We start from the raw sequence: 8017 nt of genomic DNA, 5'->3' as shown, positions 1-8017 counted from the left end.
CCTCCGTTCGTCTGGACTTGTTTTTATGTCCCCTTGAGGAGTTTTGTGTGTTTCGGTCAGGAGAGGTTTAGAGCTGCTTCTTACTCTGCCGCCATCTTAACCCGGAAACCTCAAAGTTCATTTTAAGTCAGTTATTGGGAAATTAAAATTTATTTTCCCATTAGAATAATGTTACATGGCATGGTTAGGTTTCTGGATTTTCCAACAAAAGACATGGGAAGGCAACTGGAATAGAGGAAAGAAGACTAAATTTGGATGGAGTTGACAGTCACTGATTTGAATTCTGCTTGCAACCCTTATAACCATGGGCAGGTTATCTTGCCTCTCTGCAACTCATTTTTCAGACTTATAAAAAATGAGGATAATATTCCATGATGCTGTACCTCACTTTTAACTAAAAACTGTATTTCCCAAGTTAATCACTCATCCCATGTACTAGACTTAATATTAACATACTTCTAACTGTTTCCAAAAATCAAAAATTTGATATTTCAAACAAGAGTCACTATACCGCAAGTGATTTTCAAAGAAGGCACTGCAGGTTTTGAAGCTAATTCCAGAAGTAAGTTTACAAAGCCCCTTAAGCAATAACAGCATCACTGGAAAGAGTGCATAGACTCTAAAATAGCTACTCTGAATTAATTTAAAACTCAGTTTCATGTATAAGGTATGCCTAGAGTGTTTGTTTTCAAAAAGTCACATTACAGGAGTAGCTTAATGTATAAGAATTGTAACTGGTTTTTGCTAGCTTCAGAAATAAAAAACATATAATTAGTCATAACCTAATGAAAGCCACCTACTGAACTAATTAAATATTCATGTACAGGGGAACAAAAGCCAGATCATTTCAAACAATCTGGTCATTGGCTCCCAAATATTTATCTAAGTGTGTCTTTCTTTTTTTTTCCAAACTCATACCTACCATCTTGGAATTGATACTAAGTGTCAGTTCCAAGGCAAAAGAGAGGTAATGGCTAGGCAACTGGGGTTAAGTGACTTGCCCAGGGTCACACAGGAAGGAAGTGTCTGAGGCCACATTTGAATCCAGGACCTCCTGTCTCTGTCCTGGCTCTTTATCCACTGAGTCACCTAGTTAGGAAGTGTCTAAGGCTACATTTGAATCCAGGACCTTCTGACTCTGGCCTGGCTCTCTATCCACTGAGCCAGTTAGTTGTCCCTCTAAGTGCTTTTTTCAACAAAGGTTAAAAAAATTTACAGAAAGCATCTCCATTTTCCTCAGCATCCAACTGAAGCAAACTTTTGAACAAGGAACTGAGAATCTGAGGTGCAAAGGAGTTAACATGCCCAATGTCAGTCTGATATTTATCCACGAAGCCATAGTCACAAAGCAGTTCAGATTTGCTAGGAAAAAGAAGGACAGACAAATGGCACTGCAATATACATTCACTATAACTAGCAGATTGTGCCTACAATGTATGGATTCCAAGATTTTAAACAGGGGATTGAAAACAGCAAATTAAGCACTTAATGTAATTCCCTAAAGGGGGTAGTCTTTTCTAGGAGCAGCTTTGCTCTATCTCCCTGAGGGTTCTAATCAGTGCTTAATAAGTCTGAGTATTCAGAGGAATCTGCAGGCTAGAAAAATCTGCTTTGGACTCAAGTCTTCTCATCTGAAAAATAGGTATAAGAAAGTTTGTACTAAGGCACTATATAAATAAATTATTATTATTAAGAGGCTAAGTCACTGGGTTTATTGCTTTCTATATAATGAGACAGTTCTTTGCCTTACAGGGACCAAATTTTTGGAGGTAGATTCCTGATAGAAGTATTTTGAAAAGTATTAATTTTTCAAAAATTAAAATAATTTTAAAAATAAAAAAGTATTAAAATTTCAAATTAGCATACATAATAAGGATATAGCAGGAACAGACACCAAAACTACAGGCATATGAGTAATAATTTTGAAAAAAAAATCAAATCCAAATCCCAACTCTCAGAATCACTCAGAAGATGTTCTCAAAGAAGCACAGGTAGATGCCACATGGACTGGCACACACAAGCTCTGCATTTATCTTCTAACTCTCTAAGGGTGGGCTCAACAAATCCTAGGTGCTAGGACATCATGATGTCTAGCAATTTCATCATGACTTCTATTTTTCCTCATCATGACCTTATTCAAAACTTACAAAAATGCAATTTATTTTTCCTGATTATGCCCAAAAGTATTAATATAATAATGAATTGAAAAAAATGTCTGTAGCATAAGGAATCCATTTGAGGACTCCTCACACATTTCAGTTTCAGTCATACTGGACTGTGGGTTCTATGAGGCACAAAAGGAGTCAGTGGCCATTAGAGTTTCTGATTATTCCATATATAACCCAGGAAATAGTCTGGTCAGATTTATTCAGCTCCCTAAACCATTCTAAGGAATACTGTTCAAAACATTTAAAGAGCCTCTGTGACCCAAAAGTGGGACTTGAGATTAGGTTAGGAAAGGTAATGAAGTGCTACCTTCTAGTCTTTTCCTCTTCTTTGAAAGCTGACATCTATAACCAAATCAAACTTATTAAATATTATTGTAAGGAAAAAGAAATGGAATCATCCTCAGAAAGCCTCAGTTTTAAGTTTTATTTTATTTTTTCCTCAATTACATGAAAAACAGTTTTTTCAATATTTTAAAAAGAATTGGGTCTCGAGTTCTCTCCCTCCCCCACCAAAACTCCCACTTAGAGGGTAAGAAATCTTACATAAGATTTTATATGTGTAATTTTGTAAAACATTTTTCCATATTAATCCTTTTGTGGAAGGAAATTTGAACAAAAAAAATTTAAGAAAGAAAATGAAAAAAGTTTGCTTTGGTCTGGATTCAGACATCAGTTCTTTTTCTAGAAGCAGATGGCATTTTTTATCATGAATCCTTTGGATTAGTGTTGGATCATTGTATTACTGAGAATAACTATTATTCAAATGTTCATTGTACAGTATTCCTGTCACTGTTTACAATGTTCTCCTGCTTATTCACTCTGCTTCTGTTCATGTAAGTCTTTCCAGGTTTTTCTGAGCTCTTCCAGCTCTTCCAGCACAATAGCATTCCATTACATCATATAATATAAACTCAGCATTCCCCAATTAATGAATATCCCCCCTCACTTTCCAATTCTTTGCCCCCACAAAAAGAGCTGCTTTAAATATTTTTGTACATATAGGCCCTTCCTCTTTTTTTAAAATCTCTTTGTGATAAGAACCTAGTAATGGAACTAGAGGCATCAACTATTATACTGCTTTCCTCACCAAAGATTAACTAGAAACAGCTGCCTTTTCATCTTCATTCCTAAACTATTCTCCTCCTTTATATTCTCTCTCAGCTTTAGGGAGAAAGGGAAGAAAAAAAAAACTTCAAATACCTGAGCTGGAACAGAAAGGGACACTAACTAGGTAAGGCAAGAAACTTCTATATGAGAAAATATATTAACAAAGATATTTTCCATTTCTCAATAGAAATGTATTTCTATTTTTTTCCCAATATAATGATACTACCATTTCATATTTTTCTAAGAGGTGACCAGGGAGTTCATACCCTGAAGGCTTCAAAAAAGCAAATGTAAAAGAACAAATATGGGGAAGATCTAGTTTTTGAAATTACACATAAGTCCTTCAAAAAAGTCAATCTTTCTTTCTTTTTAAAAACCCTTACCTGCCATCTTAGAATTAATCTTGGGTATTGGTTCTAAGACAGAACAAAAGGGGCTAGGCAGTGACTTGTCCAGAGTCACATAGCTAAGAGGTGTCTGAGGCCAGAATTGAACCCAAGACCTCCATCTCTAAGCCTGGTTGTCAATCCAGTAAGCCATCTAGCTGACCCCCAACCTATCTTTCTAAATTAAAACAATTTCTGTATTTACATTCTAAATTTTAGTGTTCAGTCACAAGTTCTCCTAATATATTGCTCAGTATGAAAGATTAAGAAGTAAATATAGACTAAAGCTTTCAGAATGTGTACATATTTTCTATATAACTTGACACTCAAGACCGAATTCTATATTAGATTTTATTATACTAGATCAGTAATTCCGAAAGTGGGCGCTACCACCCCCTGGTGGGTGCTGTAGCGATCCAGGAGAGCGGTGATGGCCACAGGGTGCATTTATCTTTCCTATTAATTGCTATTAAAATTTTTTAAAAAAAGTAATTTCCAGAGGACTAAGTAATATTTTTTCTGGAAAGGGGGCGGTAGGCCAAAAAGTTTGGGAACCACTGTACTAGATGCTATAGGATATCCAATTTTTTCTTAATTCAAGTTATACAAAAGTAGATTGCATTGATAATTACAGATTATTTGAAACAGGGGTGAAGACAGGGGGGAGGGGAAGATTATTGAGCTTCAAAGTTTTCTGGAAATGTCCTGGTTATCTATAGTTCAACACCAGTTATGATGGAATAGACTGACTGAGAACAAGAATGAAAGAGAAGAGGACAGAGAAGACATAATCTATTATGATCTGACATATGCCTGGGAAAGCACAATTTTCATTCAGTCATTTTTCAGTCATGTCTGACTCTTTGGGATTTTCTTGGCGAAGATACTAGAAAGGCTTGCCATTTCCTTCTCCAATTCATTTTATAATTAGAAGGAAGTTGAGGCAGAGTTAAGTGACTTGCCTAGGGGCACATAGCTTATAAGTGTCTGAGGCCACATTCGAACTCAGGAGTCTTCCTGAATTCGAGGTCAGACACTCTATCCACCATGCCACCTAAGTGCCCAATTTTAGTCTTGGAAAAACAGTATCTTAAGTCCTATGTGCATATGTAATGTAGCTGTATTAACAAAGCTTCAATGTAATTTCTACCAAAGGCAGTCTCAGATTCAGGACAGAGTTCTACCACTGCAAAGGCAAGGTTGGCAATCCTATTCCAAATGGGGGAAAAGAAGAATGCACTCTTCTTCATCACACACTGACTGCCTGGGACGTATCAGGGATATATTATAAAGGATTCCTAGTAACGTACAATGAGTTGAATTAGATAATGTCACTGAGGTTTCTTCTAACTCTGAAATAACATGTGTGATTTATGGTATTCTTTTGGTTAACATTCATTATGGCTGTTACTCAAGCCACATAATGGTGGGGCCTATAGTATTAAACACTAATAATTCTGTGCAACAGAAGCATAATATATCATATTCTGAGTATAATTTTTAATGCTTTGTAAAATAAGTCATAGGGTCAAAATTATAAGCAGAAGACCAAAGTAAATTTCATGTAACATAGGAAAGTAATTTATCACTAGCAATAATCCAATATTTCCTCTTTACCTGAACCTGCTGTGGCTGCTGGACCTGGATTTGTTGCTCTTGCTGGGTCTGCTGCTGAACACTGGTAGTTACAGGACAGGCAAGTTCAAGTAAAGATCCAGCCACTTCGGTACTATCTGTGTAAATGCAGTTTCCACCCTGTTGGTACACCATAGTAGTAGTAGCTGTCTGCTGGAACTCCTGAAGTGCTTCAGGCCCCTTGGATGCTAGGGAGTCTAGGAACTCCTTCATCCTGTGCTGTGGAATTGATCGTGCTTTCACTCGGATGTATTCTTCAAAGGAAATGGTGTTTTCCAAAGAATTATTCATATTGCAAAATCTTTAGGATCCTAAAGATAAAGAATAAAAGAGAAGGTAGGTTTCATTTCTTTCTTTCTTTTTAAAGATATCAAGAGCAAAACCATTAGCAATCTTCACAATGGAGAGGGAGACTGGGTGGCTCAGTGGTTTGAGAACCAGGCCTAGAGATAGGAAGTCCTGGGTTTAAATCTGGCTTCAGATACTTTATAGCTGTGTGACCTTGGGCAATGACCTTAACTCCAATTGCCTAGCCCTTTACTACTCCCTGTCTTGGAACCAATACACAATATTGATTCTAAGACAGAAAGTAAGGGTTTAAAAAAAAAAGAGAAGAGTTTTTGTAAGGCATCTAGATTACCTGGAATTTAGGGCAAAGATTTTTTTTAATACACACTTTAAATTTTATACAAATTTTTATACACCTGATAGTAACACATTTTTCTTGAATCACATTATTTCTTCACTGAAACCAAATTATATCTGCTCCTGTTCACCCTTTTTTCCCCTCTCAGTACAAGGAGACCAAAGAGACAGTGAAAGAGAATATTCCAGAAAGGAAAAGCATTATGTTTATTCAGTATAAATATGGCTTGAACCAAGAAGATCCAAAGCATATCACAACTCATTTGCTACAGGCAAAACTACACTGTAATCATAACTTTGTTTTGAAAGGGAATGGAAAGAAACAGAAAAAAGGAGACCTGAAGCCAAAGAAAAAAAAAAAAAAAGAAAAAAATGGAGAAACAAAAAAAAAAAACCCACACTTTATCTAGTCTCTAGTAAAAGTAACAAGAACATTCACTATACAATGTATCAGCAGCTGGTATTACATTTCGTTCGGAAAGATAAATTAACCAATAAAATGGGGTCATATTCACCTCCAGTACTATTTTTTAAAAGCTTCATAAAGTGAAGTAGTCTGTGGGCTGTTAAAATATGTTTGTTGCACTGAAATTTTTAATTTTATTGAATAGTTTGAAATAAGTGGTTTATGGGCTAGCTTAGACGTTTTAGGATTTTTGTTGCAAAAGTACTGTTTTAAAATGTGATTAATCTACAAATCAGCTTGGTCAATTATCAAATTCCTTTAAAATTATGATGACCAAGTTCCATAAAATGCCTCTCTCTCCTCACTCTCCCAATGCTCTAGTCTCTAGAGAGGTAGGGACCTCAAGGTGTGAAATACTGGATATAACATCAGAATTTTTTTAACATGTTGGCTAGTTTTGTTACAGTCCTTATTACCAATAGAATTCTATGATGAAATAAAACCTATCTCTAAATGGTTAGAATCGACCTTGTAAGGAACTGTAAGATGTAAGGCCAGTACAAACAAGTTTATTTTAAACAGCAACATCTCCATTGGCATGTACAAGCTAGCAAGAATATGCATAGAATTAAAAAAAAAACAAACTAATAACAAAGTTACTAAATGAAAACCTTTGTTCAAGAGCTCTCCAATACAAGAGCCTCAGCACTGTAGCTTTGATAAGACATGACTTTCTATGAAACAAAAGAATTTTAAGTCTTTATTTTACCCTAAGAACATATTTTTCAACTTCAACAGAAAAGTTAATGTACATATACTAAGTAGGTACTATTACCTACTTAGTGTTGCCCTAAACAAGCCTTCTTGCTATGTCTGACATCTCTTTAAATAATAAAATAACAGGGTCATTGGTCTAGAGCTGGAAAGACCTCAGAAGTCATCCAATCCTTAGAGAAGATGGAGAACTGGAAGGGATCTTAGGTCAATCACCTCATTCTACAAATTAAAAACAAAAACAAACAAAAAAACAAACAGAAAAAAAAAACCTAAATCGTCTCCTAGTTCTGGCATTCTATGAAATTCTAAAAATTATCTACTATGAGTGAGGAAAATGGCAGGATGCCACTACTTCTTGTATCTGAAATAGCTGTTAAGGGCTCTACCATAGATGATTAAAGCTGGAAGGGTCCTTAGAAAACATCAAAGAGACAGCTATATAGCTTTTGAAAACAAAATAAATATTCAATGACTGGGAAATAGCTAAACAAATTGAAGTACACAAATGTATTATATGATTATTGTGATGTAAAAAAAATAAGAATAAAAAAGGGAAGACTTCCATGAACTCATGCTAAATGAAATAAACAGAAACAAGAAAATAATAATAATGACAACATAATGAAAAAAAAATACTGAATGTAGTGAAACTATAATGACCAAGGTGGTTTTAAATTAGTCAATAAATATTTATTAAGACCCTACTATGTGCCAAGTACTATGCAAAGGGAAGAAAGAAGCTATAAAGGAAGGCAAGTTAGCCCCTGCTTTCAGGAAGTTCAGTCTAATAGGGAGTAGTGGTAGTAAAAATGTATTGAACCCCATTATTAGATGTGTTCACAATTCTACAATTCACAATTTGCCTTAATTTCCAAGTAAACAGTTAAGACTTG

The sequence above is a fragment of the Gracilinanus agilis genome, chromosome 1 (assembly GCF_016433145.1).
Source record: "Gracilinanus agilis isolate LMUSP501 chromosome 1, AgileGrace, whole genome shotgun sequence".
Classification (NCBI taxonomy): Eukaryota; Metazoa; Chordata; class Mammalia; order Didelphimorphia; family Didelphidae; genus Gracilinanus; species Gracilinanus agilis.
Note: the sequence above shows the minus strand (reverse complement) of the source record.